This window comes from Apodemus sylvaticus, chromosome 6 (genome assembly GCF_947179515.1).
Source record: "Apodemus sylvaticus chromosome 6, mApoSyl1.1, whole genome shotgun sequence".
NCBI classification, from domain to species: Eukaryota; Metazoa; Chordata; class Mammalia; order Rodentia; family Muridae; genus Apodemus; species Apodemus sylvaticus.
The window spans coordinates 102,171,034-102,196,102 of record NC_067477.1 but is presented as its reverse complement, the minus strand read 5'-3'; the positions used below and the strand labels follow the sequence as shown (position 1 = coordinate 102,196,102).

At 43.9% G+C, this 25,069-nt stretch overlaps 1 long non-coding RNA gene across 3 annotated transcripts in view; it reads right to left on the bottom strand.

Moving 5' to 3' along the window:
- The window catches only part of LOC127687459 (uncharacterized), a 52,491-nt gene that overhangs the window by 13,626 nt on the left and 13,796 nt on the right, over positions 1-25,069 (bottom strand). The window contains exons 2-3 of one of the 3 annotated variants that reach the window (XR_007978392.1): positions 14,127-14,197; positions 11,096-11,373 (exon numbers count right to left, since the gene is read on the bottom strand). The exons of 1 other annotated variant lie outside the window; for it this stretch is intronic. This is a non-coding gene — a long non-coding RNA (uncharacterized LOC127687459). The remainder of the gene's footprint in view (positions 1-11,095; positions 11,374-14,126; positions 14,198-25,069) is intronic. One more of the 3 variants, XR_007978391.1, reaches the window with a different exon arrangement.

Genomic DNA, 25,069 nt, shown 5'->3' with positions numbered 1-25,069 from the left:
ATCCATGTACATGTGTGTGTGTATGTGTGCATGCACTTGCCATATGTACACAGTTGCCCTAGAGGCCAGAAGAGGGTGTCAGATCCAATAATGTTCAAGTTATAGGCAGTTTGTGAGTCACCCAGTATAGGTTCTGGGAAAGGAAAGAAGCCTTCTTAAGTGCTGAGCCATCCTTCCAGCCCCCGGAGGCTACTTGCTGACACCTTGAGCAAGTTCAAATACCTCTGGGGGAGGAGAGCACTTCCTTAGTAACAATGATGAGTAAGCAGCCTGGGCATCTGTAAATAACCCTTCACCTGTGCAGCAATAAATAATCCCAATTAAACCCTCTGCAGCACCAGGAAGGGAGGGAGGGAGGGAGGGAGGGAGGGAGGGAGGGAGGGAGGGAGGGAGGGAGGACAGTGAGACAGGAAAGTAGATGGAGGATTCCTTTGGAAGAAAAAGGGATCACAGCAGAAGTCAGGGGACAAGACAGGGTAATGGGAATGAGAATGATCAAAATCCATAAATGAAAATTTCACAATAAAACAACTAATTATGTGATAATAAGAACACAAACAAATAAAGATGAAGAATAATCACCAACATAAAACACTGCATCATTGTGCAATTAGCTTGAAAACACATTAAAAAGCAACTAAGTTCTGGGTGGCTTGGAGGATAATGATTTATGGGGAAAATACATAACAACTAACATAAAACTGTTTTAGACAAATAATTTTGAATATGAGATGTTTTAAGGATACCCTTACTATTTTGTCTTTTGAGATTGCGTAAGTAATATGATGTTACAAATAAGTACTCATAGTCTAAAAGAGCTCTTTAAGTAAATACAAAATAAAAATGTTCCATGATTTAAAAAACAAACACATAATAACAAAAGAAAACAAAACAGGATGGCAACGCTAATGTGCCATAGAAGAAAGAATGGCATTGTCTTTTCTAGGTGTACCTTCAAATTAGTGCATTAGACTACTTGAATGCAGTATCAGGTGGTATTTTTAAACACCGGTTAGCTCCATTACGTTGTATGAGCCACCACACTAGCCCCCATGAATGGGTGCGCAAATTGTGGATCAGAAGAGAACCTCAGTGTTTGAGCAGGAAAAAGTAGGATGGAGCATACTTATGTCTAATAGCCTCAAGCCGTAAGGATTTTGCAAACAGACAGACACCTTCCCAAACAGTGTAAAAAGCTCCTATTGAGACTGGAAAGGTACCTTCCAGTTTATACTTAGGGAAACCTTAGTGATAGTCCTTTGAAATTAGGGAAATATGAACAAGGAAAAGATGATGAGGAAGACATTACAGAGGAAGGGATCTCCTGAACAGGAACAGGTCTGTTTGGTAGACATTTGACAGCTTCACGAGGTGACATCTTGTGTCCTGAGGGCAGTGGAACAAGGCAGGGTCAGAGCAGGTTCACCAGCTCAGGTGGGTCTCAGAGGGTAGTTCATCAAGCCTTGACACTTGGGCTTCACTGTAGAAGAAATTAGAGACAATAGCCTGGATTTCTTTTTTTATCATCTGTAGATCTGATCATGATTTAATGATGTGTAAGGAAGATAACCGTGTATCGGGTGAGGGGATCATGTGTGGGGTTTGGGGGATCAGCAAGTTGCATGAAGAAAGGACTGTGCAGATGCGGGAGTGCTGGCATGAAGTATACATATCTGGTCCTCAGAGCAGTGGTACAGGCATTTCAGTTGGATTGTTACCAGGGACTGCGTTATCAGCACATAGCAATTCTCAGCTCTCTTTGTCCATATATCAAGACTATCTTTACTGGGAGGTCTCTGCATCAGCGTAACTGTCCTCTGGCTCCTGCAGCTCTGCTGGTATGGACAGATATTATCACATTCTACAGAGAGCTTCTGGGAGCTGACCTTCATCTTCAACTGTCAGTTTCCTTTGAGCAGTTATCCCTCAGAACACTGCAGCTCACATAAAAACAAGCGAAAACCAAAGCGATATCACCCTGCGAGCCACACCCAAGGTGAGGCCCAGGGTGTCTCCCAAACTAGAGACTCATGATGATGATTTCCCTATGACTAGAAATGATAGGAGCAGAAAGAAATAAGGAGGAAAAGTCACTCCCACCACTTCACACACACACACACACACACACACACACACACACACCATTCCTCTTTTGTGAACTACATCTTGCAGTAAACAAACAGCATTAAAGGCATTTAGGTGCTCTGGCATATGTTTGCTGCCACGGTACTTTGACACATTCTAGTAAAACTAAAGGACTCCATTTAAGCTAAAATGGAATTCCTTAACCTGTGCTCATGTGGACAATTCTAGATTGCTGAGTCATTTTGAGCAGCCCTCCACCACATACAGTGACAGAAACAGCACTTTGAACCTGCCCACCTGGGATGGGGTCTTTCGTCTTAGTTTCAGTTGTTTGTTTGTTGTTTATTTGTTTGTTTGTTTTGAGGAACTGTGCTTCATCTCCTAGCAACCGAAAACTGAGTGGTTCAGCCTCCTTTTTGGGGGAGGCTTGTCTTACTGAGAACATTTACTGAGACAGAAGCTTTACGAGGGACTGGTTTCCATGAACTTGGACCCTAGTTACGCGTACTGCCTTATGCTGCTTTGAAGCCATATTCCAGTAACCACAAAGAATTCCATTTGTTTAATTAAACATATGAGAGGATCAAATGAAATGGCATATCTGCTAAGATTCAGCACAGGAATAAGGGATATATCATATATTTGAGAATTTATGATTTTGCATGTTATTACATGTAATTAAGCACAACACAGAGATATATAGGGTTATATGTAATTCCATAAGAATAGTCAATATATTATTATATATAAATATATACTTACATGGGGACATATGAAGAGAGAATAAGGGAATAAGAAAAAGAGAGCATGAAAATTCAGTTTATGAGTTTAGAGAACTGAAAATTCTCTGTCCATAAGCTGGAGTCCTATTGCTGATGGTAAAATTCCATTGTGAATTTAATGCTGAATCCAAGGTATTCAGTGTCATAAAAGCCAAGTCCAAGGAAAAGAGAAGCTGGAGGAGGAGGAGGAGGAGGAGGAGGAGGAGGAGGAGGAGGAGGAGGAGGAGGAGGAGGAGGAGGAGGAGGAGGAGGAAGAGGAGGAGGAGGAGGAGGAGGAGGAGGAAGAGGAGGGGGGAGAACAAAGTGAAAGACCTATGCCCCACTCTTGCGTGCAGAAGAAAAGGGTTCTAAGTGTCCTTACAGTTTGCCTTCTTGCTCTGTTCCAGCCCACAGCAGGTTAGATGGTACCTGCCCACACAATGCAGGGCAATGTGTTTTATTATGTTCTTGAATTCAAATTTATCTAGAAATATGTTACACAGCTGTACTAAAAATAATATTTATTTGGAGGCTTCAGGGAAGAATCAACTAACATCTAAAGGTATGCATCCTGAATTGCAACTACTGTATTTTCCTTACCATGGAGAAGTTTATTTTCTGAGACCTGTAACTGATGCTAGAGAGAGCCAATAGGATCCCTGTCTTCATCAAAGCTTACAGTCCATCTCAGTAGTTAGGGATTCTATTGCTGTGATTTGGAAATACACCATTTCCAAAGCAACTTGGGGAGGAAAGAGTTAATGTGTCTTATACTTCTATGTCACTGTCTATCATCAAAGGAAGTCAGGACAGGAACTCAACAAGAAAAGGACCTGGGGGCAGAAGCTGATGCAGAGGCCCTGGAGGGGTGGGTGCTGCTTACAGACTTGCTCAGCCCAGAATCTAGGACCACCAACCCAGGAATGGCAGCATGCACAATGCTCTGGGTCCTTACCCCACTGGACGCTAATTAAGAAAATGCCCTACAGATTTGGTGCCCCACTAATTTATTTTTCTTTTTATTTATTCACTTTATATTTCACTGTGCCCCTCCTGGTGGTCATTCTTTCCTACAATCCTTCCCCCTTCTCTTTCTCCTTTGAGTGAGTAAGGACCCCTGGGTATCCACACACCTTGGTACATCAAGTCTGCCAGGCTAGATACATCCTCTCCCACTGAGGCCAGACAAGGCAGCCCAGCTTGAAGAGCATATCCAACATACAAGCATCAACTTTTGGGATAGCTCCTGCTCCAGTTGTTCGGGACCCACCTGAAGACCAAGCCCTGCATCTGATACATATGTGTGGGCAGGCCTAGGTCCAGCCTGTGTGTGTAGAGGCATTTTCTTAATTGAGGTTAATCCCTCTTCTCAGATGATTTTAACTTTTGTCAAGTTGACATAAAGCTATAACATTATCTGGTGAATGCCCTGTGCTCTTAGAATTAATCACACTCCTCTTGCTCTGCCAAGGAAAGTTTCCATTGTAAGAAAGGTGAAGATGAGTTCCTGTAGGAGTGTGTTTATTCCCAGGAGCCATCTGTGTAGATGTAATCCTCCCTGGGATTTGGTCTATGGTTGCTGAAACATGTTTGCTCAGACCAATAGACAATAGAGTTGACAGGTAAAGCTAGAGATGCAAGTGTTTAACTTATACCTCAGTGGCTGTTCCTTCCTGACCATGCCTAATCTCATCTTTACGTGGATGAGACTTTAAGTTACAAATAAGGCATGGTTAGAGATGAACAATAGCAAATAACTGGCAATAACTATTAATAAAGAGAAAAACTGTATTAATTATTTAATAAAATTTACTTAAGACTCAAGTTATTTCTGAAATTACTGTGTTCTATATCCATATGATGGTCGACCTCACACAATGAGAGCAAGGATAAGAAACCACAGATTCAAGAGACAACTGAACTTTAGGGGCCACAGTAATACAGAGCTGCAACCGGTTGTCTCACTGCAACCTTACCATCTAATCTCTAAGAGGAGAAAGATACAGGATGATTATAGATGATATGGAGGGATGAGAAAGCAGTCCTGCTTGCCTAAAATGGTATGGACTGAAATATTATTTCAGCATCCACAAGGAAACCAGGAGTAAATGTGGGAGATTGTCAGAGCAATGAAGTGACTTTTGGAACTCAATTTGTCTCTAGTGATTTTTCTCTATGGAGGGTACCTATCGCAGGGTAGTTATACATCCCAGAATACCTGTGGCTGCTCAGCCTGGTATACAACATTTAATGTGGAGAGTAGAAATTATCAGAGTCAAGAGCCTGGGGTAGAGATGGTAAGAAAGGGTGATTGAGAGGAAGGGCCATCAGCAGTAGAACCAAGCGGACAGGGTCCAGGCAGACCCGGAGCCCACGGCCACTGGCCATCGCTGGCCAGCCAGGCTGCAAGCAGCAGCGGATTTACGGTGCCTTTCACCACACAGAAGCCACATCAGAACTCTGCCTCCCGCCAGTCAGTTACGAGGGCTCCATATTGGTTCTCGGTCGCCAGAGAAATCAGACTGAGGTACGCAAATATAACCCGAGACCAACATCGTGGGGGTCTAAGCCCGACGGGCGTTGGCCTGCACCCAGGCCCTGGGCTGATCGGGGGTCCACCGGGGTGCAAACCCGGCCAGGAGGTTTTTTTCCTCCCGGGCCGGCGCGCACCACCACCATTTTGCCTAAGGGAAGCCAGGGAGACCTAGCAGGCAAAACCAAACCAGCTAACAGGCATAGCCCGAGGCGGACATAGCAGGGGTCTCAGACGGTCAGGCCTTGGACTGCCCCCAGGTCCTGGGCTGCTCGGTGGGCCATCTGTGTGCCGACCCAGCCAGGAGCTTGTTTGCCCGGGCCAGCGCGCACCGCCGCCATTTTGCCTACGGGAAGCCAGAGAGACTAGCAGACAAAACCAAACCAGCTAACAGGCATAGCCCAAGGCGGACATAGCAGGGGTCTCAGACGGTCAGGCCCTGGACTGCCCCCAGGCCCTGGGCTGCTCGGTGGGCCATCTGTGTGCCGACCCGGCCAGGAGGTTGTTAGCCCAGCAGACTCTCCCAGCACTCTCAGGGAACTCGCGCACGCCACCATCCTAGCCACCTGACACACCCAATTAACACCCACAGCTGAGGGGAACTTTGCACCGACATTGGCCTGCCAGGCTTTTGCCTAGACTCAGGGCCTGAGCAGCTAGGCTAGCCTTGTGTGCACCAACCCGGTTGGGAGTTCTGCTGCCCAGATCAGCCTGGGCTGCAGCACCACATCTCCAAGTCCTGCAAGTGGCTAGCTGGGTTTCCGGGCGGCCAGCTGGGAGAAGTCAGTGTGCTCCAGTGAATCCAGCGGGCCCCAGCGGGAGCCATCGGGTGCCTGCTTTGGGATCTGAACAGCCTGGGCAGCAGCACCCTGTCTACAAGCAGTGCAGGAGGTAAGCTGTGCACCAGAGGCCAACTGGGAAGGGGCAGCTTGCACTGGTGAGTCCAGCACTGACAAGACAAACTAACACCAGTGAGAACTAGATGGCAAAAGGCAAACGCAGGAATGTCACTAACAGAAATCAAGGCAATATGGCAACATCTGAACCCAATTCTCCTCTACCAACATGTCCTGGATACCCCATCACACCAGTAAAACAAGATTTGGATTTAAAATCACTGGTCATGATGCTGGTACAGGAACACATGAAGGACATACTTAAAGAAATTCAGGAGAAAATGGATCAAAAGTTAGAAGCCCTTGCAAGGGAAACACAAAAATCATTGAAAGAAATCCAGGAGAATACAAAAGCCAACAAGGAGGAAATGCAAAAAACACTTAAAGAAATACAGGAGAACTTTGGTCAACAGGCTGAGGTCATGAAAGACGAAACACAAAAATCTCTTAAAGAAATACAGGAGAACTTTGGTCAACAGGATGAGCTCGTGAAAGAGGAAACACAAAAATCTCTTAAAGAATTACAGGAAAACACAAACATGCAAGTGAAGGAGCTAAGCAAAACCATCCAGGATCTAAAATCAGAAGTAGAAACAACTAAGAAAACTCAAAGGGAGACAACTTTGGAGATAGAAAGCCTTGGGAAGAAATCAGGGGACAGAGATGCAAATATCAACAACAGAATACAAGAGATAGAAGAAAGAATCTCAGATGCTGAAGATTCCATAGAAAGGGTGATTGAAAATAAGCATGGAATATGGAAAAACAAATGATACATGTACGAGTGGGCCCACAATTTTCTCTCTAAATTATAGCTTTCCTACATGTAGAAAAGGGGGGAAGGGCAGAAACTTATAAACACTTATAACCACAATAGGTTTCTATTGAGGGAGATAGGCAGAGGGTGGCTGTTTGGAAGGGGCATTTTCTCATTCATAGATGTCGTAGTTCACAGACCCAAAGAACACAAAATGTCTCTCTGATAGGCAGGTAGGTGGCTAAGCTGGGGGACATTGTGGAGCTGGGCCCAGCTCTTTCTCTTATGTACATTATTTCATATTCATGACTATAATTAAAAGACTGAGTCCACAGCCTTCCCCTTCACCCAGCACAGGGCTCAGAGGCAGGGAATGTGTGGGTATCCTTGCTTCCAGTTCCTTATAGGAACTGAACCTCTGGTCTTGAATGCAGAGGATAGAGGTATCTTGACATTTCAGCTGACGAAAAGAGATGAAAATCCAAGCTGTTTCCTGTGAAAGACATGATTACAATGGAGAGGATCTCATTTTAAGGGAAAAAAGAAATCATTTCTCTTTGCTTACTTTGCTAACAGATTGTATCTTTAATATTAATAGGAAGGTATTCATTTGGGGCTTTAATGACTGCTATCCAATATGGTAGCCAGCTACTATAAACTTAATAAGCCTTGCTAAAATGTATTCTGTGGAATTAGAAACCCAACTCTTTGATAAATCTACCCCCATCTCAGCTGCTTCAGAGAATCAATGTGTCTATGAAACTAATGTTCGCTCTGAGTAAATGGGTCTCTGACTCTTATGCCTTCTCTTGGGCTCTTTTCCTTTTATTTGTCTCGTCCAACTCCAAAGTTTTAGGTTTTATTTTATCATAGTTTATTTCATTGTCATCCCTTAGAAACCTGTTTGTTTTTTAATAAGAAATGGGAAATGGGTGGATCCAGATATGTAAGGGGCAGAGGTCTGGGGGAGCAACCAGGAGTAGTAGCGGAACTGGAAACCATAATCAGGAATTGAGGGGGATAAAAAGAAAAGCTCAAATTACAAAACAAAAAAATATTAAGAAAAATGGATACATGGGAGGGAAAAAAGCCAAAAAACTTGCACTTGCATAATGCACAATGCAGACAGAAGATCATTCTATCATTGCAGAATTCTTTCTCAGAATGTCACTCTAGTGCAACAGCAGGAAGGGCTTTAAAGTGATGGGAAGAAGGATGCTCTAAAGAAATGACACAATTTCTGTAAGAGACATTTTCCCTTTGAAGTCAATTCATTTTGACTCACCTGTGAGCTACAACCATGAGAACTCCCAGGGTACACTCAGAAAGCTTCCTTCCACCACTTATTAGACAAGAAATGTGGAGGAGATTTGTATTTAAAGTTTTTATTTCTTTTTTTATTTACTGTGGGGGAGATGGAGGAGAAGATAGAGAGGGAGAGAAAGAGAATGGGGAAACAGGGAGGGGAAAAGGAGGAGGGACATAGCGGGATGGCGAGGGGAAGAGGAGGGAGGAACAAATGGACAGACAGACAGGCAGGCAGGCACCTTATAGGAGTTGGTTCTTTCCTTGCATTTTTACATGTGGGTTCTGGGTGTTGAACTCGGACCAACAATCTGCAACAAGCGCCTTTACCCACTGAGCAATCTATTCAGTCCTTTAACTCTTTTAGATTGTGTTTTCTGAATCATAAGAAACGATGAAGTACTCACGAGAGTCATTCATTCCTCTTGCTTCCCCATTTTGCCATGTAGCATATGAAGACAAGGTAATAGCAGCCTTCCTCTCTTCTGTGTTTCTTGCACATAGCAAGAAACCAGAGGATAGTAGATGCTTATTAAGTTTTGAATGTTAATTCCATAAATCACACTTAAGTAAATTAATTCCTCCATTATGTTAATGAGACTATATTCTCTGGCAAGGTCATACTACAGGACTAAACATGAGTAAGAGCTGGACCTTACAATATGTCTGAACCAGAATCGGAGCATCCCAGTAGATCATGAGATGGGTTATGATCAATGTTTCAAAGGAATTGTGGGACAATAGACATCACAGAACAGATTCAACTAAGCCTGAGGTCAAGGCTTGATATGGAGCACCATAGAAAGATGGTTTTAGAATCCTAGATCTGCAGTTCCAACAGCTCACTGGAGTCTTTTGCATGTGTGTATAAAAGGAGACCAAGGCATGCTATAGACAATGGGTCTTCTGCACTACACTGATGTCAGTACTGAAAAGGCCCTCCTCCCTGGAGACCTCCAAGCCTCAGACACACTGGATTTGGTGAGGATAATAATCTTCTTTCCATTTTCCAGACAGAGACAAGAAAATAATCAGAGACAGTGAGACAGCAGCCATAGACTGCACCGAGGAACCAGGGCTACACAGGAAGGAATAGGTTACAGCCATACAAAATGTCCTCCTAAAAGACCACAGAAAGCTAAAGACATTTGAAAAGCTTTGTAGAGCTGGGCAACAAGAATTAAATATTTTAACTTTCCAGAGAAGGGAGAGTTCCTGAGATAGCAGCTCATGACTAACAGCTCCCTTTCCCCTCCTGGGATAGAAAAAAGTTCTGAGTGTGATGGAGAGAGAAAAATCTAGGGGAATGATTTGAATAGGGAGGCTCATCGGAGAAGCAAAATCTACAGCAAACTGATAAAATGGTTACTTGAGAATGAAAAAGAAGTGAAAGATACTAAATTGAGACTCTAATATATGTATCATACGTTAGATTAGACCCAAAGAAAACACAATGCAGAAGAGAAGGTGTCAGAAATCCTGGAAGCTAGAGCAGAGAGAAGATAAGTGAAATGACCAAGCAGGACAAGCTTCAGAAGGACTGGGTGTGGTGGTGCATGCCCAGCAGAGGCAGTGGTCTCTACAAGCTCTAAGCCAGCCAGCCCTTCCGAGTAAGACCCTGTCTCAAAATAATGAAAAAAGCAATAACAATAACCAAACCCACATCAAACAAACAAAAAACCCATAGTGCATTAAAAACATAAGCAAATATGTGTGAACATGAAGTCTTAGAGGGATCAAGAGAAGCACACTATGGTACACAATATCTGAAGACACAGTAGCCAAGAATTTTCCCAAACCGATCAAAGACGTCCATTCAAATATTCAGTGAATCTCACCCACGTAAATACAAAAGAAACCAATACAATGCTGTCTGGACTTTCATATGCAATAAAAACATTCCTGGAACATAAAAATGAGAAAAGAATAATCCTTGTAAATAAATGGTGAGAAAAACTGTGGTACTCTGTGAGGAAGAAGACAGCTCTTGACAGAGATGTGAGAATGGATGAGAGAATGGAGAACACTGGAATGTGAGGTCTGAGGACAGGCGAGCTGACACCAACCAATTAACCATCCTGTATATTTCATTTGTATGGAAAGTCTAGCAGTCTGTCTCAGATGCAATGCAGGCATGAGATGAAGTCACTGAAATCCTTCATGGATAGAGTAGGAGCATTAAGATGCAAGAGTAAAATGTAATTGTAATACATCAATGTGCATGGCAGAGTCCAGGCTGGTCTTGGAAAGAGGAGTCAAAGAATGTGCCACTAACACACTAACAGGATGATACTGGGAAGCGATTTCCCAACATTAATAGATGCACAGTGGCTCTTGGAAGGAATGAGATTAGGGATTCTACCTTCTACCGAGACAACTAGGCACAAAAAAGCATGCACACAGGGTCACTACATGAGGTCACCGCATAAGGTCACAACAACAAGCACAGAAGCTCAATTGGTCTCACGATGCTCCAGGGAGCCCAGGATATTTTCGTGGTCCTGAATGATAGAGAGAGAGCCATTACTCCCAAGGAGCAGGGGTTTTATTTCAAGAGCAAAAATAAGCTATGTTCTGTATGGACAAATAGGAAAAAAAGTACAGTATTAGAGCAATATTCATCAGATTAAAAAACATTATAGAGGCTGGAGGTCTGATAGAATGTTTCCACAGAGGAAGATGGATGCTAACTGTTTTTCTCCCTTTTCCCCAAAGTCACATTTGGGGAACCATTGCATCACATCTGGAAATCTCTCACCTGGCTCATAAATTCTTGGATGACTCAGTGGGGTTGAGAACAGGACATCCTCCAAGGTCAGACTCACTGTTTCCTTTCAAGCCCTTTCAGCTTTTAATTGCAAAACCAATGCACTGGCAAACCACAAGGACATGGCCAGTGCATGTTGGAGACTGAAATCTTAGCATCTTTGCTTTCCAGAGGCAACTGTTGATCCAGATTATATGGGAGGGGCAGGAGGATGAATCGGTCACTTTTGTGACCCTACCACTAGGTGGGTCTTCCTTGGGTCAGACTTTCTGGAAAGCAATACAATATGTAGTGAGCAAAGACATAAAGTATCCCTGCCCAAAAGGAGACCACTCCCCCCCCAGCCCAGTCCACACTATAACACTAAGAATCCCTTCACTTAAGGATTCACCCAGTTCAAATGACAGAATGGTCATTTATGAGTGAAGCCAGCAAAGGCTTCTGAGGACAAAGCAGTTAGGATCTCTTCACAGGGACCTCTCACAGCCAGGGCACTTAATGAAGGAATTAAAAATCCCATCAACACCATCTCTTATGTCTTCTAGTCTGCCAGACACTGAAGGTGCCTCACTCTCCCACTGGGATCACAGCTGCCTGTGCTGTATACCTGCTTCCGTCTTAGCTCCTTTGCTTGTTGCTCTTGATAAGATACTTGGACAAAAGCAAGTGAAGACAGAAAGGCATCGATTTAATTCACAGTTTAACGTACAGTCTAGCATGGTGGGGAGCCAAGATCCTGAAGCATCCTGCCACATTATCTCCATGATCGGAAGAGAGTAGTAAGTAGTGAGCAACTGGTGCTAGTGCTCAGTCCAGGACCTCCCAATGAGGGTGAGGATCTCCCTGATGCATTCCTATACCAGCTCCAGCTCCATAGGCACAATAACCTCCCACAGGCAGTCCAAGAGGTCCATCTCCCGGGTGCTTCTATATTGTGTCAAGCATACAGTTGGGACCAGAACTACACCTCCCATATGAGGTGGTGGATCCTTTGAAGGCAAAGGCTTTATTCAAAATGCTGTCATGTAGTCTCAGAACCTGGCACTATATAAGTACTTAGCTGACAGTCAAGGGATAAAACGAGAGAGGTAGGGAAACAGGAACACTTTGAACAAAGCAGTAAGTGTTCTCTATTAACTTCCCCCAAAATAGAGTTTTTTCTTATTTTCTAAGTAGAGAAAGAAAGAACAGACAGAGACTGTGACCAGAGATCAAGCTTAAAAAGCCAAGGTTCAAATGATTGCTCAGTTATTCCTTCTGGGCTATAAGGAAAGGCTGTACTGAATCCTATGCAGCATGCAATTGTTACCACCAAAGGGTTCAGACTCTAAATTCAAATTTATCTCTTTTCCCTCCCTGCCCCCCTACTCCTAAAGCAACAGCCAAGCTCAAATCCTCATTCTTATCGATCTCATCCTCATGCTGCGCGGAGAGCTTGCGTTTGTTTATAATGTGTTTTCATTGGAAATCATTATTTATCTTTTAAAATTCATCTTAAAAATTGCTTCTGCTTTGAAACCATCCCCAGGCACAATTGCTTTACTTCCTTCTCCCTGTTCTCGTTAGTCCGTGTGCCCACATTTATTATAACACATGTCAGCCTCATTTTTAATCACTTGCCATTAGTTTCTTCACTGGAAAGCTGCATGGGCTGTGGAAAAATAGAGATTCTCTAACACAAACCCTGTGTTTTCTTTATTTCTATCTGTTTTGTGTCTGGAATTTTTGTGGGCCCTAAGATGAACTAAACAGTAAAACGCAAACTAAATAAATGCTGGACAAAGATGTCATGGGTTAGACTCTCACAAAGAACCTGGAGAGACAGAGGTAAGAGAGATATGAGGCAGAACACAGAGTATCCCAGTTAGATTTCTGGGATAAAACACTGCCAGAAACCAACCTAGGTAGAAAGGGGTTTATTTCAGCTCATACTTTATAGTGCATCACGAAAGGAAGCTAGGGCAGTAACTCAAGGCAGGAACCTAGAAATAGGAATAAAAGCAGAGACCATAGAGGAAGGCTGCTTACTGTCTACTCCCCTTGCATTGCTGAAGCTCTTTTCTTATATTTCCAAAGCCTATAATGGTTAGGGGTGATACTGACCACTTGGGGAATGGGTCCTCCTATAGAAATGAGAAATTAAGAAAATGTCTTGCAGACAAGCTCACAGGCAAATCTGAAAGAGGCAGTTCTCCAATTGAAACTGTCTTCCCAGGTAATTTAAGGTAATATAATTTTGAACAAAAACTTTCTAGCACATTGAATAACCATGCCATTGGGAACACAAATGGTACCAAGATTGCATTATCCCCTTTTGTGTTAAGAAATGCCTACCAAACTAAGAAAAATTACTGAAGACAGAAGCACTAATGATGAGCATGTGAAAAAACTCTTAAGACCCTGACGCACTGCTTCAAAGGGGAATCCCAAAGTCTTGCATAGCTTTGAGCTACGCTCCTATAAAAGAGAACATACTTATCCTTTGAATAAATGTGTGGACATTATATTGTGAAGTGGGGATTTATACACTACCCATGAAAATACATACCAACTGTGTGGAAAACAGTATGGGAGGTCCTCAAAAATCTGAAATGAAAAAATGCTGTGCAATCCAATAATCATAGCCTTGGATATAGAGAAGAAAATGACAGATCAGAATGGTAAAGGTTTCCATATTATAGCACTATTCCTAATATCCAAAATATGCAATCAGCTTAAATGTTCCTCAATGCATAGATAGAATGTATATACAAATAAATTGCTATCAACTTAAAGAAATCTAGAAAATACTTTGTTCACTGAAATAAACCATGTGCAGAAATACAAATACCATGTGATATCACTCATATAAACATTTTTTTTAAAGTTAATCTCATGGGGGCTGAGACATAGTGACCAGACATTGAAGGAGACATAGACAGATATTGGTTAAGAGGTACTGTTACAGGTTTATTTCTGTTGCTATGGCTAAAACACTCTGATCAAAAAATATAGAGAGGAGAAAATGGCTTATTTGGCTTACAGTTTTCCAGGTCATTGTCCATTATTTCTGGGAAGTCAAGACAGGAACTCAGGCAGTTGGCCACATCACAGCTACAGTCATGAGTTGGGAAAAAAAGAATTCACCTATGAATCCTCCTCGCTTAACATACTCACTCACACAGTTCAGGGGCCAGTCTAGGGAATGGTGCTGCCTACAGTGGGGTGGGCCAATCGACACAGTTCCCCAAGGATATTTTCATAGCCAAAGTGATCTAGACAATTCTTCAATAGAAACTCTTCCCAGGTGATTCTAAATTGTGTCAAGTTGATAGTTAAAACTAATCAGTACAGGTAGATGCAATGTTACAGTCATAACAAGAAATAACTCTGTATTCGGTGGTACAACAAGGCAAATACAATTAATAATAATGCCTTGTATATAGTAAGAAGAAATGATTTTTGATATATTCACTTCAAATAAAGGAAAGAAGCTTAAGGTGACATGTATGCTAACTAGCCTTATTGCCAAATGTATACATTAATCAAAACATCACAGTATGCCTCACAAATATGTACAAAAATGTAAATATTAAACAAAAGATTACTGTGCATTTATTAAGAAATAAGAATGATTAGCACATAAATTATCAAGTGGTTATCAAAACCACGATTCCAGTTTGCTCTCTCTTCCTGGACACACGTCGATCACCTGCCCTACATCTCTGTTAGGTGTTACTCTATGTGTTTACTCCATGCCTAAATTCTAGCCAATGGACTCTGAGCAGAAGGCAAACAACACTCTGCTTCCAAACCTGGACCATTCAAACCTGCCATGCAATCCTTAACATAGTGCCTCTCATTCGCATGTGACAAAGCACAATACAGAGGAGTAAAGGATTTATTTGACATATGATTCCAGGTTATTGTCCATCATTTCTGGGAAGTCAAGAAAAGGAACTCGAACAATTGCCATATCACAGCAGACACAAGACTAGAAAAAAATTCACCCATGTAGCCTGCTTGCTTATTGAGTCAGTTGTCTTTACTCAGACAAAGGCAGATATGGTCTAGAGCCCTGATGGACAACTGAACAGTGAGTTCATGAGAGAGTACACTCAGTCTCAGAAACATAGCCTGCAGAAGATTTCTCTCACTTAGTTTCTACAAAACCATCACATGTGATATGAACTGTGAAAATCCTATATCACAGCAGAACACTGTGTTTCTCTCTTTGATTCTCAGCACTTGGAAGGCCAATGAGGATGGGTCATGAGTTCAAGGCCAGCTAGGCTGGACAGTGAGAATCTGTTTCAAAAGCAAGTAATAATCTCACTTCTTAACAGCTTCACATAGAAAACCTTCCCTGCTACTTCTTGTGGTAATTTGCCCATAATACAGAGGAATTCAGTACATGATTCACTTCCAGCCTCTCCTCTGACATAGGGAGATTTATTCTGGAAGTTTCCTATATTTGTTAAATTGTCAACTTAACACAACTTAGAATTATCTGGAAAGGCAGTCTTCCTGAACCGTTGTATAGATCAGGGTGGCTTCTAGATACATCTGTAGAGGGTCTTGGTTGCTAATTGATATAGGACGTGGGTGGCATCGTTTCATGGGCTGGAGCCTGCACTGTGTGAGAGTGAAGAAAGGCAGCTGACCATAAGAGAGCAAGCAAGCATGGGTGTCCTCAGCTCTCTCTGCTTTTGAATATGCATGTGGTGTGACCAGCCGACTCATATGCCTTGCATGATTTCTTTGAAATTACTGGATGCAACCTGGAACTGTAAATTAAAATAAACCTCTTCTTTTTCTGAGTTGCCTTTTGTGAATGTCATCATAGAGACATAAATAAAACTAGAACACCTCCCTTACAGGGTAAGATGTGAAAAGGAGGCTAAGGTTTTTGCTTGTTCTCTCACTGGTCCAGGCTTTGGAGTTGATCATATCATTTTGTCAAGGAGACTGGACAGAAAGAAGAGAGGCAACAACTTCAGAGCATGTCCTTTCAATTGTAGGAGAGCAGTGTGTAAAGAGATCTTGCCACCGTGAGTTGAAGGGCTAGCAATGGCTCTTTGAGGCTGAATGTCCTGTAGTTTGGTCGAGTGAGTTCAGACTGCAGCCTTGGGATCTGGCATCTCTGCACTAAAACATTCTTCTCCATAACATGGGCGTATGTTGTTCAGAGCATACTTCTAGAACACCTAACAAATGTCTCTGGGCTTCAGCACTATCAGCTGTGTGCTGAGTGAGGTCTGATTCAGTAGACTTACATGCCACTCCCACCTTGGTGAATGTCCCTAGATGTATTCAACTCTGTGTGCCTGCATGTGTCCCAGTGCCCTCTGGTTTCTTGATGGATGTCACAAAAGAAATTCTCTCACTGTAGAGAAGGGAGGGTCCTCGCTTGACGTGTTACCTTTCAAAGTTGTTTCCAAGCCAAAGGTTTTTGAGATGACTTTGTGGTGAGGAAGACCATGAGTCACGCTGGGCTCGCTAATTCTATTTCTGGAAACCGTGGGAGGTGGTGTTGTGTTGTGGAGAACAGCAGAGCACTGCAGTCACCCTGTCTTGGGATTAGAACTTAACTCAAGCTCACCATCTGTGTGGGACTGAAGTATTACTCTGACTCTGGGTCTTAGTCCCTTTCCCTGTGAAATGGGTTATTGAGTTGTTAAAAAGACTCACATAATGCAGCATCAGGACACTATATGATGCATGGATAGTGCAGAATACACCTTCTGGAACATACTGTCAGAAAGAGTCATAGTTCTGAAGTTTCACAGATCCTGAAGGCATAGGAGACCATATCGTTTCTAACTTCAGTGCTGCCTTCTAGTAACACTGTAAGACTGTAATTGTATACTCACCTTAATGGTCAAAGATACCCAATACATTATCCAGAAAAAATTGTTTCAATTGTACCTGTTTACAGTCCCTCACCTAAAGTAGAAATAATAACTGCTTCATTGTTGTCAAGAGTTAAAAAAAAAAAAAGGTAGGGAAACTTGTTGAATATTAATAGGGTTTAAACACATCTATTCTTTTAGAGATCAGAGAGGTGCTGTGTGATTCCTCTACTGTATGCCACATGAGCTATGTCTATAAAAATGCTAACTGGTATTTATTGACTTCTACCATGGTCCAGAGCCTATACATTTTCCAAAGCAATATCCCGAGAACACATTTCATTGCTTTAATTTTGAAGATGGGGAATGTGTTGTTTAGATGATTAAAGTAACCTTCCCGATTGCCCAGTTAGAAGCAGGATACCATTCTGGGTCTCCTACCACAAAGCCTGTGCCTTCCCAAATGCATGAGCCTCGGCTCTTGTTCTTCTTTACTGCATAGACAGTCATGCGGGACTCCTATCCTTGAGAAGAACATCATGATCGGATAGAACTATCTTGAGGCTGATTCTTTCAACTGGGGTAGAGAGGCAGTACCTGTCCAAGCTGAACTTCCCCTAAACTCAGTTACAGAGCTAGAGATGGAGAATTGGGCATTGCATTCCTTTCGTTTTAATGAAATACCTAACAGGAAGCAGTGGAGGAGAACACATCACTGCCAACCAAGAGACGTGGAGTTTCCAGAGCAGCACAAGTTTGAAAGGTGAATTTAAGCCCTATAAAAATGAAGAGAGTTTTCAATATAAAGCAAACCAGCCATGGTATTTTTGCCCCTGCATATTTGAAGCTATCATTTACAGGGGGAAATTGCAACGTTTACAAGTCCTGTCATCTGTTTTCTTTTTCTTGGACTATCAGTAGTTCTTTTGACAACCCTGGGACCCACTCACTTAGACTAATAGAATAGTGGGAACTGTTATTGATGAACCTCAAGCCAGATGCCTTACATGCAAGTAGTCCTCGGGGGAGGGATGGGTAGCATCTACATGCCAAGGCATGAGGTTGAATCAGCAAAGATCTCTCTCTGATCTGTGTTCCTATGTTTAGATGTAAAGCCCAGACACACAGTGTGACACCTGTCTTTCACACCAGAAAACCAGGGTCTAACATCTGTTCTGGCAGCTGCATTCTGCCTTGTGGCTCTGAGCTGGCTAGTTCCTTCCTTCTTTTTCTGGGTCTTCCATTCTGAAGCCTTCCACCGGCCACCAACTCTCTGATTGCCTTCGCGACTTTCAGTCTTCTTATTTCTAGAATCTCCTTTGCCGGTTTGCATGGCATTTCTTTCTCCACATACTTCCACTAACACATTTCTTGAGGTTTTTTCATTCCTGGGTGGTATCTACTGATCTCCCCAGCAGGAAAGGCCTACATAGAGCTTCCTATCTTAACTGCATTTAATATTCAGTGTACAGTGTCTCTCTTTCTTCCCCAAGGAGGAGACCCTGGATAATTATAATAGCCAGATTCAAATTCTGCATGCCCATTCTTTTAGGAATTGGAGGTCACCAAACATCAGACATGGCTGAGGTTCTCAGAAGACATGAAAGTTAACAAACTAACAGAAAGCTCCATGGACTTCCACAAACAAATCACAAGGTCTGCCACTGTGCAGGACCTTTCTAGACCTCCTGAGAGGTCTAGACTCCTTAGGTCAGGCTGTTCCTCAGAGATAACTGTTATCAAATGCTCTTTTTTTCCCCATCCTTAATTGTGCTGAGATCCTGAGATGTTGGAGCCCATCCCCCACCCTGAAGAGAGCACAGTGGGAAGTGGGTGCAGATGTGTGTGCTTAAACCTCCACCTCCCACCCACCTCAGACACTCCATCCCTCAGGAAGCTTGAGGTGGTCACTTCTGAAAGAAGTGCCGAGGAGGGGGGTTGGGTGGATAATCACATTGTATCAGCTTCCCTGGGAAGTAACTGACGAAATCATACACTTATATTAATTATTACCTGTTACATTTCAGTCCCAGGACTTGGTACCTACTAGGCAAATTTTCTACCCTAGAGCTATGCTCTCATCTTGAGAATTGTGCTTTCAGAGACTGAGATGTTTACCTCTGCCAATTAACATGTCTCTAAGCCATCATCTCCTTCGGCCTCTTCTCAGTATAGGTTTGACTGTGTAGCTGCCTTAAGCCAAGCTTGTAGTCACACCAGGCCTGCTGGGCAGCACTGATTTGCAAACCCTGGTCTCTGCTTGCTTTTGGAATGAGTAGCCCTGACCTTCTAGTGCCTGTTCAGCTAGTGTGGGGCAGGAAGGGGAAGGGTGGAGGAGAGTTCCCACCCTTTCCTGCATAACAACGCGGGACCTCAAATGTGCACCAGCTACCCAAACAGCCAACAAAAGAACACTGTCTTCATGCGACTTGTGCTGCTCCTTGCCTGAGTCCTCACTTGAAATCATCCTTTAAATCCTTAAATTGTGCTTTTTAAAAAAAAAGTCTCTTTCAACAAGGCAAAATTGCCTCATTATTTGCAAGAATGTAACCACAATACAAAAATAGTCGATGAAAGAAAAACTACATCAATTAATATCTACATCTTACTCAGCTCTAGACAATAATTGCTAAAAAGAATGATTTCTACTTCTTTAACATATTATCTGGGGTATGAAGAACCTTTCCTCCATAAGGAGAGAAAAGAAAAGAAGCACTCAGATTGGTCAGGGCAGTCCATGAGCCTTTTATCTGGACCTTGTATTGTGTGTGTGTGTGTGTGTGTGTGTGTGTGTGTGTGTGTGTGTGTGTTAATTTTTATTTTAATAACCCTGCTTATTATACTTCAAGAGGCTCCAGACAAAAACAATTAGCAAGTTGTCGCCTGATGAATCACTGACAGCAAAGGCTGCAGACTGCGGGCGGGCGCAGCTGCCACCTTTAGGGAAGACCTACCTGACAGCAGGAAGGGAACCAGAAAGCTCCAAGGATTGTCTCCTGGAGGCCTGTTTGAGTCTCTCTGTAGTTTGTACTATTCAGTTTCCTCACTGGACACTGGAAAGAAGGCTCTGCCACAGATGTCTCTAGAGCATTTGGACTTTCCTCAGTGTCTCCTGACAAAGCCGGCCCCCAGCTCTGGTGTTCCCACAGGGGTGCACACAGGCAGGGGGAGCTTGATATGTCGCGGCTTTCTCCTTCCTAACTTTGCTTTGCTTTAGAACCCAAGCTTTAATTAATGGATTAATTTACTAGGTACAGGGAGAAAGTAGCAAAGCCTGCCTTACAGGCACGTGCATCCCCGGTTCATGTCCTGCCCCTCCTTCCCACCAAGCATGCTCAGATTTCTCCGAATAGAGACTCTTCTCTGCAACTGGAATGACCTAAGGCAGATTCACTGTGTGGGAATAAAGATGGCCGTAACTCTTTCCCTAAGCAGCAAGTGAGAAAGGAAGATGTTTCCCCCACAGTGAGGAAAGCACATAAGTGTTAATTGTCACAAGAGCTCCTGTTGCCACTTTGTGAAGTTAACCTCAGAATGAGGAGATGGGAGCTGGAGTCTTTGGACAAGTCAGGTAAAGCCAGAAATCACAGCCGGGTGAAAGCAGGTTCTCATTAGCCGTAGGGTGCAAGCCCAGCAGGCTCCCACCTTCCCCACCTTCCTTGCATGACCAGAAGAGAACCCAAAATGTGGAGCGAATGACCTGTCGAAAGTAAAGGAGAATACAGGCCCGAGAGATGCTTGTCCTGCTGGCACTAGAGAATGAGTTTGGGCCCCAGCACCAGCACAGAAAGCCAGGCTCGGAGACACATCTATAATATCAGCACTGGGAAAGCCGAGCGGCTGGGTCCCGGGAAACCCACTGCCTAGCTCAGTTAATGGGTTTCCGTTCAGTGCTCTGAAGGTTTCCCCAAAGCCTTCTGAAGGGTTCTGGTTTAGCATCCCTGAGCCTAGAGGTAAGCAGGGCTCTTGGGAACATTTCCAAGGGCTCAAGAGAGTAGCCAGGCCTCCTCAGCCCACCAAAGAGGACCGGAAGCTGAGTGGGCATAGGATAGCCCCCTGCGTGTTCAGAGGGAAGGTGTCTGAACGGAGTCTGAACCCAGGAGGCTGAGTGAAATCAGGAAGCTGCAAGCTCCGTAGGGCCAGCCCTGTAGATGACAACAGAGCTCAGCGCCGGACCCTTTGGTCCCCACAAGGAAACTGAACTACCGGTGAATGAAGGTGGACCTTTACCAGGGGTTCATGGCTGTAGTTGTGCTGTCTCCAGATGCCTTCAGCTAAGGAGGAATCGGAGAAACAGGGCAGCCCACAGAGACCTGCTCCGAGGTAATGAGCGGAAATAGAAAATGTAATTAACATGTCTGCCCTGAGAAAGGAGAGCTAACTCTATTACTCTCGGCCTCCCTGCTTCCATTATGAATGACTGTGTTTCAATTATGATCCCAAAAGTATTTCCTTCAGGAAATATGTCAGGGTTCCGCAATAGGAAAGAAGGAAATGGAGCCATGAAAGTTTAATTTATTGTGGTGACTGCATTTTAAAAGGGGGCGGGGGGGGATCCAAGAACAGGACTGCAGGGGGTGGTGACAAATACAGCCGACTCACCTGCTGCGAGCAGGGTCTGTTTGTATAAAAGAGGCCCAGCCTGTCTAAATACTTGTATGAAGATACCGGATGGAGAAGGAGAGGGGATCCCACCCTCCTCCCACCCTCCTCCCATCCTCCTCCCACCATAATGCTGTGCTCTGGCTCCTACTAGTCCCTTGTGCCTCACCTTGTGACATTTAGGAAGGAGAGCACTGGGTGTGAGGGTGATCAGCAGTCTGGCTCCAGCACCCTACAGGATACTGGATGGGTAAGGTGAGCCCAGTGCCACCTCAAATCTCAGAGTGTAATAATAGTACAGAACGGACAGCTAAAGTGACAGGGATAGAAACTGACCTAAAGGGCCCCTACAGCAAGCCCACAGCAATCGATAGGTGGGGAGCCAGCTGAGGAAATCAATAGGTCCTGACTCATGCTGGTCAATGCTCCTCCCAGGGGAGACATCACCTCTGCAGATTGGAGAGGGGATGGAGACTCCTCCATTGCTGCATTTGTTCATTTGCTCATTCATTCATTCATTCATTCATTCATTTTTATGTTCAAAATGAGGCTGGGAATCCCACCAAGCAGGAAGTCTAGACAAACATGGAGGCAGGGCTAACCAGGTATGTAATAGGCTCAGGTGTCTTGGATACTGTTAGCATTCTTTCTAGGCTCTGTAGGCCTAGCTTGCTATTAAAGGGGCTGTTTAGCCTCTCCTCACTCTCTCTGCTCTCTGTCTTTCTCTGTCTCTGTCTCTGTCTCTCTGTCTCTCTCTGTCTCTCTCTGTCTCTCTCTGTCTGTCTCTGTCTCTGTCTCTCTCTCTGTCTCTCTCTCTCTCTTTCTCTGCCCCCGACTCCTTCCTCCTTCCCTCCTCCCCAACTCCTGGCTGGCCTCCCCTCTCTCCTCCTCCCCTCCCTTCTCAACCCCCTTTTCAATGCCCTAAATAATCTCTATCCTACATTATCCCTTTCATATATATGGCTGGTACCTCAGGGGAAGGGATGCCTCAGCAAGGGCCCATTGAGGCGCCTCTCCCCCCTCACTATACCACGTTCTTCTAAACATATCCTGGTCTTTTTGTAAATCAACAGACACAGAAGCAGCACAGGGGATTCTCCACAAGAGAAAAGCAGGTTTCTGAGAGAAAGAGACCTCTGCAGTCATTCTCAGGGAGGTTTTCCTGGCTGATAAATGAGAACAAGAGGCTGAGAATGTGCCTGCCCTGAAGCGAGAGACGCCATGTTTTCAGGCCAGCCTGGATTGCTGTAGGAAGGGACAGGAGAGAAACTTTCAGAGTGCCATTCAGGTTGAGGGGTCAGAGTAGTAGAGAGCTAGAAACATAGATTTACCCCTGACTGTACTGAAGACCTCAGGAAAGACTTCAGCATGAGGGCGGCGTTGGGAAAACCACTGGAGGAAGAGGACTTCTCATTAGAGCAAGTCAGCGGAGGGACAGAGAGTTGCATGGATGGACGACTACAGTCAGGTAAGAGGGATGTGGCTGACCAAGGCAGGGGGAGCACAGACCAAACAGAGGATGTCCCAGGAGCTAGGTCAAAGGTCAGTAGAGGTCAGTATAATGGATACCTGGATTTTGATTCACAGGTACATTCTGTTCCAACCAACACTTTAGTGCAAACACCTAGGGCATGATGGGACTGGGAGATTCGTTATTTACTACGTAATCAGGAACTGACTCAGAAGGACCTTCACCTATTTGTTTTATCATAGTGCCTTACCTCGTTTTGTCCCCAAAGCCACTAGCAGACAAAGAAGCACTTCTAGCCCTTTGGGTTAAGATCAAACATAAAGACAAAAATCAAATTCCAAAGGAGGGGCTGGAGGAAAAAGCTCTGTGCTTAGGAGCATTGGCTGCTTTCTCAGAGGACATGGGTTCAATTCCCAGCAGTTACATACAAGCTCACACTGCCTGTAACTCCTGTTTCAGGGGAGCTGACACCCTCTTCTGGCCTTCCAAGGAGTGAAACACGAAGCTTGCACACTCATATACATAAAAATAGATATAATAAAATAAGAAAGGAGACACTACACCTCACATTATTTAAAAACAGAAAGAAAATCACAGAGTTTAAATTTGTTCAAAATCTCTCATACCTGGTAGAGATGCTAATCCTAGCACTTGGGTGTTGGGGGCAGGAGAATATTCACACTATATAGTAATAGTTCGAGGCCAGCCTGGGCTACAACAAAAAGATCTTCTGTCAATTCTAGAGTTCAGAACTTGTGTCTTTTAAATTTCAAGCCAGGATGTGTTTCCTGCCCTCACTCCTGGGGCTCTCCTTTTCACCCTCTCTCCTCCTTCTTTCCCCCTCCTTTCTCTTTACAGGTAGCTTCTTAGGAGCCAGGACCAACAGTTTAAGATCTTAAACATGAGGTGGATTGACACACCATGATCCCTGGCAAGCAGAGGGAAACCTGCCATTACATGTGAGGAAAGGAGAGCTGGGCCTGATCATTTCAGCTTGATAGCAGAGAAAGTTATTCCTGACACCCAACCCCACATCTACCCTCCTCTAGGTCTTCCACAAGGAAGGTAGCTCTCAATGGGAGAGTAAACCATTTTACAACTTCACAAAACACTCTGAAACACAAGAGACTCACAGGAGATGCACCTACCCTGAGCCTACAGGTCAACCTGCATTTGTTGTAACCTACCCACTTTTCAGATTTGCAGTCCCCTTGCATTTCTTTCCAATAGAGAGCCTGTGTCCCCTTTACCTGTTGCTCTTTCATTGGTTTGCTGGCTATAGTTGATCCCCTTGACCATCAGTTTCATTTTCTGATGTCTCTCTGCTGTCACTCCACTTTACCTGGCCTGTTTCCAGTGTACACAGGCCTCCTCACAAGGGCTCCAGGAGCTAGGAGCCTGTGTGTGTGTGTGTGTGTGTGTGTGTGTGTGTGTATGCAGGTAGACTCACCTGAAACTTAGGAGCCAGCCTGCACTCTCCTTCAGAGATAAGGGACTGAACCCTGAACAGGAACAATGGAATACTCTAGTTCCTGTCCTAAACAGCAGTTCAGGTCACGCCCTGCCCATAGGGGAAGCAGCCCAGCATTGTAAAAAGACTGATGAATAATTAAGTCACCATTTACAAGAAACTCTAATCTTAGTTCAGTTCAAGGTAAAGACAGATGGCAGCTACCAACAGCCAAGAACAACATTGCCAGAACACTCAGGACACAGGCCTCCAGCCAGACACTGTTATTATTATTATTTTTTTCTAAATACTGTCGCCAAAAAAGCTCAAGTCAGAAAGTCTCTGTCCTTCTGGCAACTCCAGCATATCAGTAATAATAACAATAAAAAATAATTAGCTATGATTTAGGATTGCCTATTAAGGACTCAGCACTGTGAGTTTGAATTATTTTATTTTAAACATTACCCATCCCTTCATGAAATCCCCATGGCATTATTACAGAAAAAGAAATGAAGAGGTTAAACTAATTGAAGTCCCACTGTTAATAAGAATCAAATCAACGCATAACCAGGATAATGCCTGTCTACCTGATTTTCGGATTTACAGTCCCC